Source organism: Gymnoscopelus microlampas (assembly GCF_963454915.1).
Source record: "Gymnoscopelus microlampas genome assembly, chromosome: 5".
Taxonomy (NCBI): domain Eukaryota; kingdom Metazoa; phylum Chordata; class Actinopteri; order Myctophiformes; family Myctophidae; genus Gymnoscopelus; species Gymnoscopelus microlampas.
Genome location: NC_139942.1, coordinates 27,375,866 through 27,388,915, shown reverse-complemented (window position 1 = coordinate 27,388,915; position 13,050 = coordinate 27,375,866). Strand labels below are relative to the sequence as shown.

At 41.8% G+C, this 13,050-nt stretch overlaps 1 protein-coding gene across 4 annotated transcripts in view; it reads right to left on the bottom strand.

Moving 5' to 3' along the window:
* Positions 1–12,596, bottom strand: part of gng12a (guanine nucleotide binding protein (G protein), gamma 12a) — a 37,296-nt gene extending 24,700 nt beyond the window's left edge. For 2 of the 4 annotated variants that reach the window (XM_084057540.1, XM_084057541.1), the window contains exon 1: positions 12,240–12,596. The gene's annotated coding sequence lies outside the window, so the exon portion shown is untranslated. Of the gene's footprint in view, positions 1–10,225; positions 10,410–12,239 lie in introns of those variants that run through there. The other 2 variants (XM_084057543.1, XM_084057542.1) reach the window with 2 other exon arrangements.
* Between the last annotated feature and the right edge of the window lie 454 nt (positions 12,597–13,050).

The following is a 13,050-nucleotide window of genomic DNA, read 5'->3' as shown; positions in this document are numbered from 1 at the left end:
CACTTGATAAATAAACTAAAAGAGGGACGAAAAATAAAAAGTAAAAAGGTGTTAGCAGGCCTTTTTGACAGAGGCTCTTCATGTTCTTCTCTCTGGGCATCATTTTTTTAATTTAACCTACAGTAGTGTGTCAGTGGCTCAGGACATGAAAATACATTGTAAGATGTTCTAACAGAGGCACTACAGGGAAGAGGGGTATAGGTATGGAGTGTTATTTTATAATGGGTTCTGACCATATGGCTTACCTCAACATAATATGTTGAGGTAAGCCATACGGTCAGAACTTCTTTCAGTGGTTCCAAATGAGTTTCTTGGTTTAGAAGAAACCAAGAAACTCATTTGGAACCACCGAAAGAAGTTATTTAAATGAGAGTTGAGTGAGCTAGGGAGAAAGAAAGATAAAGAAAGTGACTGAGGGTAGAGAGGGAGATACCACAGATTATTGGGTTAATGATACCCACCAGTAGAACAGTTTTGTTATTGGGTTGATGTGGCACGCCTGCTAAACATCCTGCAGTTTCACCATGTCACCACAGGGAGGAAGCAGAGGGTGAGAACATAAAGAGGAATTTCACCTCAAGGCATCTAAACTGGATTTCATCCCAGCCTCCAGTTTAATTTATTCTCAAAGACTTATTTTTTGTTTTAATTTGAATTCCTACAGTGTGTTACACTCTGTACAAAGTGAATTAAAAAGGACCTAAAAACTGGAACTTCCAACTGTTAATGTCAATGAGGTTTTGAGCGATGCTCTTTTTTCCATCATTTCATTAAGCCATATTTAAACACTTAATCCCCACAACACACTATGTTGACTGTCCCCAGCTCGGGCATGCAGATCGGCTATTTTCGCAGAATGTTCCTCCAGAATAGGAACGCTAGGGTTCAAGTGGTCAACAGTACGCAGAATAATATCCTCCTCTCCTCATGATATCATTAGGAGGCCAAATTAAGTAATTCATTCTCAAACCAAATTAATTCATATAAAACTGTTTACAGCTTTAGGATCCGTTTGAAATTATACACAATAACAACAGTGTCTTCCTTTAAATTATTTTAAAGATGCAGTTTTTTGTCTTGTTTTGCTTTATTTATTTAGAAGTGTGTGGAGACAAGTAGGCGAGGATAGATAAAAGACATATTTACGAAAATTCAAATGTTGTCAATCTAACATTGACTCAATTATTCATACGAGTTTGATAGCCTTGTAATGAGTTTGGACAAAATATAAACAGATGTATGACAACCACAACAACCTCTAAAAATAAACCTATAACAGAAAAATGGTCCATGTTCAAGTTTAGACAATGACATGTATTTAGACTTGTATTTAATCAATACAGCATACACTTTAGGGAGTTGTTTTATAATTGTATATATCACTAAAAGCTGCAGATTTCTTTTACTAATCTAATTATATAAACGACAAGTTACTTCCGCGCGCCGCTGACGCTATAGCCACAGCTCTGTAATCGAGTAAACACAACGCCGCCATAGGACATGTCGCGAAAACAGTAGCCACGGCCGACTTTCACAATTTACGGGTGGCGTAGGGCACCTATCATTGCTCACTTCACTGTTTCCACGTCGCCACATAATTTATTACACTCTTTTTTTTTTTTATTACCACATTTCGGACAAAACGGAAGGTGAATCACTTTCTTACCATTTACCGTGCACACCACCGACACCGAACGGCGACGGCTTGAGCCGAACACAGCCGAAACAACACAAGCGGCCGCCATTGCACTCTGCCCATCTCCTCCACAACAACACACACGCAGCTCCTTCGCTTCAACCCCCCCCCCCCCTCTTACGTACCTCCTTTGTTCCACCCAGGCCGTTACTTTCACTTCACTCATGTCTCCATCACAATATGTCCGTCCTTCACGTGCCATGCACACCCCAAACACACAAACACACGGCGACGGCCACAGTACAGCACCATAGCATGCTGGCAAATCTGGTAAACAAACCAGCCTAGGTTCATGACACCAAAGGACTCGACAGTGATGTCATCATTATGCAACCCGGAAGTACAAATACCAAGGATACGTCAGTGATGTCAGTCGGGTTGCCACGTTCATGCCAGGTTTTCAAAAACAAGCGACAGAAACAAGCAAACCGTACATGAAAAAAAAAAAACAGCCGAAGGGGTCCGCCATGTTCCAGGGGGGTCCCCGGGGGTCCCAACACTCACAGGGGGTCGGCGGACCACCAGGGGGTCCGCGGACCACCAAGTTAAAAATAAGTATTAACATTTTTCCCCCCCAATTTTTTTTTTTTTCTTTTTCCTTTTGGACAGTTTTACTCCGGCGATTTCGGTACCCCAATATACACGCGCCCACGCTGGGCCCCGTGCGCGGCTGGGGTTGAGGGGGCGTAGCCCCCCGAAACTCTAGTATATTATAAAACATTTGTGTACAAGTATTACCACCTGGATTCAAATCATGGTCTCCTCCAAGGGAAAACAAACAACCACCGCTCATCAAAGGGGAATCCCCCCCTTGTCCAAGGGAGATATTAGGTTTCTGGTGTTCAGCAGGAACACAAGAACCTTTTATAAATGAGGTCCCCGGATACCTGGAAGCCTATCCAGCTCATCACGTGGGATGAAATATTCAAAATATTCTCATGCTGCTGTTTCTGTCTATGACAAATTGGCAAGCCTTTTTGTCCACCAAAATAGAACCATAAATGTAAACCAACCCTGTCCATGTTTTCTTCCAGTAAGCTCTACAAACGTACCAGGGAAATGACCATAAATAAGTATTTCTAGAGCTGGAGAATAGGCAGGCCCAGACACTGATACACATCAAGAGACAACACAGTAAAATCCTCAGGGTTAGTTTAGCCTAACTCAGTGTACAATATGGCATCAAATTATCCGATATGACAAATATTTTCAAAATAATTAAAAATACAAAATGCACACAACTGATATTGAGATATTGGAAAACACATACAACATAGACGTTGAATTGTGTAATTACGTGCATTCAGAGAAAATGTTATGCTATCCACACATTGGAAACCAGTAGGCATAGGGAATTACTTTCACATTACTGTGGAGGTAGAGGTTCAGAAATAGAGAATAAGTGAATATGTAGTACTGTGTGCAGTTGAACAACATGTAGGGAACAGAGTGGCAATTTTCCACATGGCAACAGGCCTTGTTGTCACGATAGAACCATAAATGACCTATTGTCATCTCCCCTCCCTTCCCCTCTTCTCAAACATTTACACATTGTCCTCCCCGTCATCTCTTTCCATCCACAAATATACACTTTGAGACACAAAAGATACGCTATCACAATTTCCAGCATTATCTCTAATAGCCTGTTGTAGGGCGCAGTCTTCTGTGAAGTCCAACAAAGTTGTGCTGAAGTTTACTCTTGTAATATGTCAGTGGAGTAAAAGCCATGAATGTGAAAACCATTTCTTTCTTTTTTTGGCCGGTTGGTTGTGTCATTGTCCTTGTTTGCTGTGTTCATGGCAAAACACTAATAGTAATCTTAAATCTGCAATCTGTTCATTTTGTCCTACCCCGGGACTTGAACTACGTCAGTGCTGCTGAACTAATACAGAAAACCTGTTTGGGAAGAGGATATATTGCGCTTTTTAACATGCAATACCTCTTGTCAACCAGTAGTGGTCCTTCCCAACAAGAGGATATACATTTCTCATAAGAAGAGCAGTGAGAGCAACTAAAACCACCAGTTGTGTTGCTTATAATATTTACCTATTCTACCATAAAGATAAGTCAAAATAATGATTTATTCACAAACAAATTTGCATCTTTAACTGTAAAAAGAATATGAATTAAAGCAATGCAATTACAACGGCATAGGCTTGTCAGGCTGATGCTTGCCTGCAAAATGCATCATGGGTTTTGTAGGAACTCTGAGAAAGGCCAAAACAATCATAAAATATTTGAATATTTAACCCTTTTTGCGGTTTTCAAATATTTTTTGACACAGAATTAAATGTTTTATGGTCATGATTCACCAGGAGCCTGAATGGCTTGGCTTAAAATAATTAACAAATATTTAAAAAAATTAATGGGCTTTCGATCTGTGGCACCACAAAATGGCCGCCACTGCTATGCCCTACCGTTACATAACTGTGGGACCCCAGTCAATGAAGTATATAGTGTTGTTGAAGTGGTTAATTCCTTCTGTCTCTTTTGTTCTCCTTCTTCTCTGTGTGATTCAATTCTTCTATCCACCAACACATCTGTCTCAACCACTCTGTCATGCACCTCCTCTACCATACAATCATAACAATAATAATGATCATATTCTATGTTTATATAGCACATTAGATAGTAAACACATTTCAAAAAGCATGTTACAGTAAGAATTACAAAACCTGATAAATCTTTGGTAAATCACTAAAAGAAAAAGAAAAAAAGATACATATCATAGGACCATAAAATCCCTGTGAAAGTAAGTTTGCAAAGTAATTTAAATTATGTTTGGTGGTAAAGGTCTGATCACCTCTTGTTTACAGCCCAGGAGTCAAGTAGCCCTTGCACACTGACTCGCAATCAGCTTCCATTCACATTTTGTAATCTTTACCGTTAGAAGCAAGTTGTTACAAAACTAACCTCTGATGTTCATGGTTTACACTCTGAACACACCTATCTTATCTGCTTCCTACTTTCTATCCAATCAGCAGTGAGGATACACCGCCTCAGATACATACCAAACTCAGGCCTTGGCACAACATGAAAGGCACAAGGTTGTACATGTTTTTGGTGTCTATCATTTACCAAAAATCATGCATCACCAATTCACTATTATCTTCCGTGAGGTGCCATTATTTGCCATCTCAGAGTGGCATTGGAGGTGGCCGATAGGTGTTGAGTACTAGAGGCCACTGGTTCTCAACGTGGGGTCCAGCCAGGGACCACCACAGGTCCTTGAGGGGGTTCCAGTGGGTCCCCACTCCCCACATAAATGATTAATAGTTAGGAAGGAACCAAATGGACCCTTATGGGTCTGTAACTCCGAGAGTGTACAAATGAAACGGACCCATTTGGTTCCACAATTATTTTCCTGTGTTCCATTTGTACGCTCTCTCAGAGTTAAATGAACACTGTGTACACTGCTGTGTAGATTAGGGTCCCAGAAAAATAGTATGAAACTAGACCATACCCGGTCGACGCATCCGTGGGGGGATATGCGCACATGATCTGGCAACAACCCGGGAGGCAGTTCGTCCCATAGCTGGGCAGCCCCGTAACCATGGCGACAGTGTTTTACACAAAAACGCTAATAAGAAGCTGAGATTTGATGAAATTGAAAAACGGGCTTCACAGTTAAGTTCAGATGGTAATGGTCAATGGCTGTGTGCAAAATCAGAGCAATTGCTCCAGCCACTGAGGAGAACCGGGTAGCTTCACCTACTCACCACTACAGACAGAGGTTACTAGAATTATAGTAGGATTACATAATGCATATTAAACTGTGAAACCTTGAAATTAAATTAATCACTAGTGTTACAGTATAGACACTAAAGACAAGGCAAGTATCTTTGCTTAAATGACATTCCATCGTTTCATGTTCCACCTAAGAGTAAGAGCTTCTCAAATGGGTGGAGATGTCACTTTCTCACTGAGAGTGAGAGGAAGGGTGTTCACTCCAGCAGAACAAGATTAGACAAGACGCTTTGCAGTTTGCACCCTGGAATAATTTACAGGCTTCTTTCAGATATATAGATATATAGTAGTATCTATGCTCCCTATCCATTTGTATTATCCACAGCTAAATCCTCTGTTTTAAATGGACACTGGGGTTATAGAGCCCAACCGATTCCAGATTTTTGGGTCCAATGTTGATCCTGATTTTGGCGAGTCCTAGCCTAGTTTTCACTGACATTTCATCAAAAAGTGCAGCATTTTGGGTATGTCATTATAGGCAAAGATTTACACAAATGCAACAACTTATACAAAAAATAGCCAATCTATTAGCTATTTCTTGGTTTTTGAACGGCGCTTAATTATACTGATACTACTGATGCTGTCAAAAAATCTTGTCAACCACTACTGGTTGACAAGAGGTATTGCATGTTAAAAAGCGCAATATATCCTCTTCCCAAACAGGTTTTCTGTATTAGTTCAGCAGCACTGACGTAGTTCAAGTCCAGGGGTAGGACAAAATGAACAGATTGCAGATTTAAGATTACTATTAGTGTTTTGCCATGAACACAGCAAACAAGGACAATGACACAACCAACCGGCCAAAAAAAGAAAGAAATGGTTTTCACATTCATGGCTTTTACTCACAATTATTTTCCTGTGTTCCATTTGTACGCTCTCTCAGAGTTAAATGAACACTGTGTACACTGCTGTGTAGATTAGGGTCCCAGAAAAATAGTATGAAACTAGACCATACCCGGTCGACGCATCCGTGGGGGGATATGCGCACATGATCTGGCAACAACCCGGGAGGCAGTTCGTCCCATAGCTGGGCAGCCCCGTAACCATGGCGACAGTGTTTTACACAAAAACGCTAATAAGAAGCTGAGATTTGATGAAATTGAAAAACGGGCTTCACAGTTAAGTTCAGATGGTAATGGTCAATGGCTGTGTGCAAAATCAGAGCAATTGCTCCAGCCACTGAGGAGAACCGGGTAGCTTCACCTACTCACCACTACAGACAGAGGTTACTAGAATTATAGTAGGATTACATAATGCATATTAAACTGTGAAACCTTGAAATTAAATTAATCACTAGTGTTACAGTATAGACACTAAAGACAAGGCAAGTATCTTTGCTTAAATGACATTCCATCGTTTCATGTTCCACCTAAGAGTAAGAGCTTCTCAAATGGGTGGAGATGTCACTTTCTCACTGAGAGTGAGAGGAAGGGTGTTCACTCCAGCAGAACAAGATTAGACAAGACGCTTTGCAGTTTGCACCCTGGAATAATTTACAGGCTTCTTTCAGATATATATAGATATATAGTAGTATCTATGCTCCCTATCCATTTGTATTATCCACAGCTAAATCCTCTGTTTTAAATGGACACTGGGGGTTATAGAGCCCAACCGATTCCAGATTTTTGGGTCCTATGTTGATCCTGATTTTGGCGAGTCCTAGCCTAGTTTTCACTGACATTTCATCAAAAAGTGCAACATTTTGGGTATGTCATTATAGGCAAAGATTTACACAAATGCAACAACTTATACAAAAAAATAGCCAATCTATTAGCTATTTCTTGGTTTTTGAACGGCGCTTAATTATACTGATACTACTGATGCTGTCAAAAAATGCCCATTATATTTGCCAGAAGGATATATCAATCTATATCTATATCTATATCTATGACGAGCCTGAGGAATTTAAAGGTAGATTAGAGACAAAACAAGAATGAGGAAGGCAGAGGAATAGGTGAGTGTGATAGCGAATGATGATGATGCTGATGAGCCACAGTCTGATAAAAATGTAAGGGGGAGACACCATTTTTCTTTCTGAACCAAACTGAGATAGTTGCTAGGACAACACTTCCTGCATTGAGTGAACTCGTACATCTGAGATTGATTAGAACCTGACTATAACACAAGTGCAACCAGAGCCAGTACTTCCTGAAGCCAGCTGTGGTACAACAGCTTTATCTCCCACACTGGGTTCAACTCAGTGTGTTTGCTAAATCATGGGTTGGGTGTGACTGTGGTGTCAACAGTAGTCTTGTCTTTTAATATTGCTTTATTGCATTTTTAATGTTTAATGTTCATATATATCTGACTGTGTGGTCTCTCTGTTTATGGTTCAGGGAGCTTTGTTTATATACATTGTGGTAGACTGGTATTTTGTATAGGGTATAGACACATTTACTAATTATGTTTCCCTCTTTCCTGATGGCCACTAAAGATGAATAATGGCTATTTTCTATGTAATTGTCATAGACTCCCAAATTGGGGCGTTGTCCCCCGGTGCTTGCACTCAGTGATTAGTGTATCCTGCCCTCCTTTGTTCTTTTTATACCTGTCTCCTCACTCTATTCAGTATACCTGACGAAGGCCACATCGGCCGAAACGTTTTTACCTTGACCGCTCTATTCATTAAATTTGCTGGGAGCATTAAGACGGTGTGCGGACCCTTTTCTGTTGTTCATGTTTATTCAGTCAGATCCAGCACCCGTTGCAATTCTTGGATGTGCGTGCACCACCTAACCGCTTTGTGGTGTCATCAGTGTCAGCACATCTGTGCTCTCGGGTGGAGCAGGGGATCAAACACTGCATAGACTGGACCTGGCTGCTACCAACCAATACACAAACACAAACCACAAAAGTACTCATGGTGGTATATCGCTTAACCACTTAAACTCTCTATTCGTAGAGAGACAAACTTGAGTTACAACTGTACTTGGATCTCTTTTTCCCCATCTACACCAAATCTCTTTGCCAAAATAGCTGATTTATAAGCTCACAAAGCATCACGTTGCGATGCGTTGTGGCACGTTTGAGCTTGTAGATCTGCTATTTTTGCCGAATGTTTCCCCCAGAATATGGATGCTGGGGTTCAAGTGGTTAAAAAGTGACAATCACAATCATTTTAAGAGCCAAATACAGATTATTCACACACTAAACTCTTCAGTACTGTTCATTTAACTCCATGAGTGTACAAATGGGACCAACTGCAGGTCCATTTGGTGATATTAAAATAGATGTATTTCTTGAATAAGTGATTAACTCTTTGTCATTGATATATCACCCTGTATCACACAGTTCCAATTGCCCAAATTGTTCTTATGATGCTGGGTGTGTGCAGTGCCAGTATTTGTGACAATAATAACAAAAGGTTTAACGGTGGTCAGTTATTTGTTAAGTTCTGCCAGACACATCTGTGACTATTAATGTCAGAGGCTGACAGTCATGTCCTCTGCTCTGAATGATTACTAGAGACACTAATGGATAGAAAGAGAGTGCATCTGTGAGAGATACCTCTCTCTGTGTGTGTGTGTGTGTGTGTGTGTGTGTGTGTGTGTGTGTGTGTGTGTGTGTGTGTGTGTGTGTGTGTGTGTGTGTGTGTGTGTGTGTGAGTGAAATAGACATCATTCACAAAGTTAATGATCACATAGGAGACAGAAAACATTCTCTGGTGATGCACTGGAAGGAGGCCAGGCGCTAGCCGACAACGGTGGGGGAGGGCGGATGCGTAAGTATGGGGGGTGCGCGTGCGTGATTTAAACAAAATATATATATTTTTACCAAGAGCAGATAAAGTCCTTCTCATCAGTCCCTCCTGGTACACACAACACCACACTGAGGAAGGCTTGACTCCGAAACGCTATTAATTAAAAAGTACCAGACGGTTTGTTTTTTTAACCGGCAGTCTTGACTTAGGGGGTGAGATGGTCCAGTCGAGGGGGTGTCGCCCCCTCACGCCCTCCCCTGTGACACCGGGCCTGACTGGAAGTGTGTGTGTGTGTGTGTGTGTGTGTGTGTGTGTGTGTGTGTGTGTGTGTGTGTGTGTGTGTGTGTGTGTGTGTGTTTCAGCATGTCTCCATTGTTTTGTAAGCTACCTTGGGCTCAGTAATTCACATATTTATTATACATATTTTCTCACTACATAAAGTACTTACACATACAGTACACACACACACTAAGTGACTGACTGACTCACTCTGTCATTCACTTTCACAAACACACACGCAGACACTTTTACCCACAGTACATTCGCTCACTGTGTGTGTCACTGTGTGCCCTGAGTGTAAACCCTCAGGGCTAATCCATAACTTTAAGAGGAAATGACACATAGGTGACCCGCAGGCAGCTCGACCCGGCAGCAGCTACTGCATCACGTCTTCCTTGTCCAGACACACAGGCTGTTTATCTGAGCTCACAGACACATGGCTGCAGATCCAGTCCAGTAACATTCTCTCACTGTCTAATGCTTATCTTACACTCACGTCACACGACAGCGCCGCACGTCGAAAATAGCCGATCTACAAGCCCACAGCGCCTCGCATCCACAGCGCGTTGTGAGCTTGTTAATCGGGTATTTTCGCCGCACGATACCTTCGCACTACGACATGCAAATCGGTCTCAAGGAGATGAGCACATTCCAGAGGAGCCTGTTAGCTGCTATTAAGTTATGTACATCGCTGGTTACATCTATGTGTCTGCCATTACAGCCAAGTTGCACTCATACAGAGCTTGTACATAGTATATATGTATATATTCAGTAAACCATATATTTAGAAGAAACATCCCCACCGGCCTGGTTCAATTCCTGACTGGGGACCTCTGCAGTATGACATCCTTCCAATCTGCTTTTGCTTTGACTCACTACTTCATCCTATCCAAATAAAGCAACAAAGAATGCCACAGAATCATCTTTAGGGAGGCCATCATCTTACAGAACGTTTCCCTCTTGTGGAAAACGACAATTCAGCCTGTTGAAGGGTGGACATGGCAGCAGTCTAGATATGAAAACTGTAGCTTGTTTCCAATTAATATTGCAAATACATAGGGGCCAGTGCCACACCCACCCATTTTCAGTGGATGGAGTTTTCCCACATTGACTGATTTTACGTCATATGTTACTTGTGTTAAGTATAGTCCCTGGTGATTTCACCACTGTGGAGGTCACGATATGACCTCCTCTCCACTGCTCATATCATATTAGAAGAAAATAGATCTTAGAACTTCTATGAAATTGTTAAAAGCACACACATTCATGTGAATACCATTTTGCACGCTGTGCTGCTGCTATAGTGACGTGGTCTGAGTCATGTTTGTTCCAGGGAACAGGTCTGGGGGGGCAGCTTTAATTATGTCCAGATTTATACATGGCAGCTTCATCATTGTTATCATCACCACCATTTGTCATAAAAAATAAACAATACCAAGCTGCCTACCACTTCCACTGCTAGAGAAGTGAGTGATTTTTTTCAACCCATTAAAACCGGGAAAGCATCTGTGCCATTTTGGATTTTTGCGTCGACTATTCAAAAATAGCAGATATGCAAGCTCACAGCGCATCACTTCGTGCCGTACTGCAAGCTTGTACATCTGCTGTTTTTTAAACATTTTTTTAAAATCTTGAAAGTGTGAGAGCTACTGATTTAGAAGGTATTTGTAGAATCAGCCCCAGGTCTTAATGGGTTTAAGAGCACAGTCACACTATGACAGATAACGTGTGTACTTGTATTTCAGGTTATTTTGACACATTCGCTTCACTGGTAGTACAAGGTAAAAATCCTTACAGGTCCATATTAACACTCGGTATCTTTCACTGTACATTAATCTGTGTTTTGCTCTGAGCCAGTGTCAGTCTGCCTCACTCCAAGAGGTTTTCTACTCCTCATATCAGTGTTAAACCACCTGTTGCTCTCTACATGAGGCCAGACTCCTATGCAACACCGAGATCCAGCCATGAAGTGCTGTTGAATCCCTATCGCCCAACGCGGTGGGCCCACTCATCTTAATGGGCGTAGAGAGAGGAGGCTTTGATGGCAGTGAATGGGGTACTAATGAGTTGGCCTTATCAATGGCCAGTCTGTATTCTGTCCCTCTAATGGCCAGAGGGACATGGATGGACAGAGCTGTTGATGGTTCATGTAAACATGGCAGGCACTGCTGTGTCGGGCCTCTCCCCTTTGAACATCAAGACTAAGGGCATAATCTGTCCAATTGGTTCACGATTATTGGGCTGCAGTGGTATATTATTAAACCCTTTGCATAGAGATACCACAATGTGATTAGTACAGTGTACTATTACAAATAACACTAGTAGGTGGGGCCTTCTCCTGCGAAATGACTGAAGAAAATCAATTCGATACAAGGCAAACACAGCCCTGTTTAATATGAAAACCATTCAGCCTTGGTTGGCCTGTCAACTGTTGCAAATGACAGGCTACTTATTAAGCTATGCGTTATTATGGTCACTCAGAAGAAACACACAATAAGATGAGACCTGTTGCCTATATTCAGCATGGAGCCACATTACTGCTGTCAGTTTGTCAGAATGAACATTGTACCGCTGGCTGCAGCAGAAGCACTGAATTTTGCTTCATCCATGGCATCATTTTTTTATGGTCAGCTCAGCTGTGAATGCAGAGGTAATCCTCATTTATACTTGGTGTTGCATGCGGTAAATAGCAGATCTACAAGCTCACCATAAGTGACGTGTGGTGAGCTTGTCGATCTGCTATTTACAGAGCGCGACACTAGCACGCAACTAAGCACAAATGAGGCAGTTATAGACGGACACATGGTGGACACTTACCTGTCCTTAGAGAGGGGGTTATAATGTACAGTCAGGTCAGGTCTGTCTGGACGGAGAGACGAGCTGTTATCCGTCAACAAGCTGCTGTCTGGGAGGAGACCTGCTGCCCGAGCGCAATGTCACCACTGTCTACCGTACTGTCTGTCCGTTTGTTTACTACACTAGAGAACACTCAGTCACACGATGGACTTCAAAAACTGCCGACTCGTGCCACTTTCTCTTCTCGACACCGGTTGAACGTTGTTAATCTGTAACAGTCGTTTACTTAGTTTTTCCCCTTCCTCCTCGCTTTGACTCCACTCCACTCTCTCTCCTCCGCTCGAGTGCTTCGTCGTGACGGGAACGGCCGAACTTCAGTCGTCGGGTGTGACTGTGTGTGTGGTGTGGAGCATGGCTGGAGGAGAAGGAGAGATGGGAACGACACTGCCCACTAGCGGACGATGGAATAGAAAGAAACATGAATGTCGTTTTCCCGTCCGCCTTGAGGCGGCGCACCATCCCTGCAGAATGATTCAGAATAACGGGTACATTTGGTTACATTACACATAATAAAACATCCTGAATTCATTTGTTAGGCTAATCTTCAGTATATAACATTACTAAGTATTACGTTTATGGAGCAAGGCTTAAATATACACTTTTTTCTTTTTTTAAACTCAATTTCAAGTGTAGGCAAGTGGAAGTTTTTTTTTTTTAAGAAAACCAATATCTTATCCAGATTTAACCCATTAAGACCTGAGGCCGATGCCTTCTAAATCAGTAGTTCTTTTTCAAGATTAAAGAGATAATTCAATAACAGCATATGTAAAAG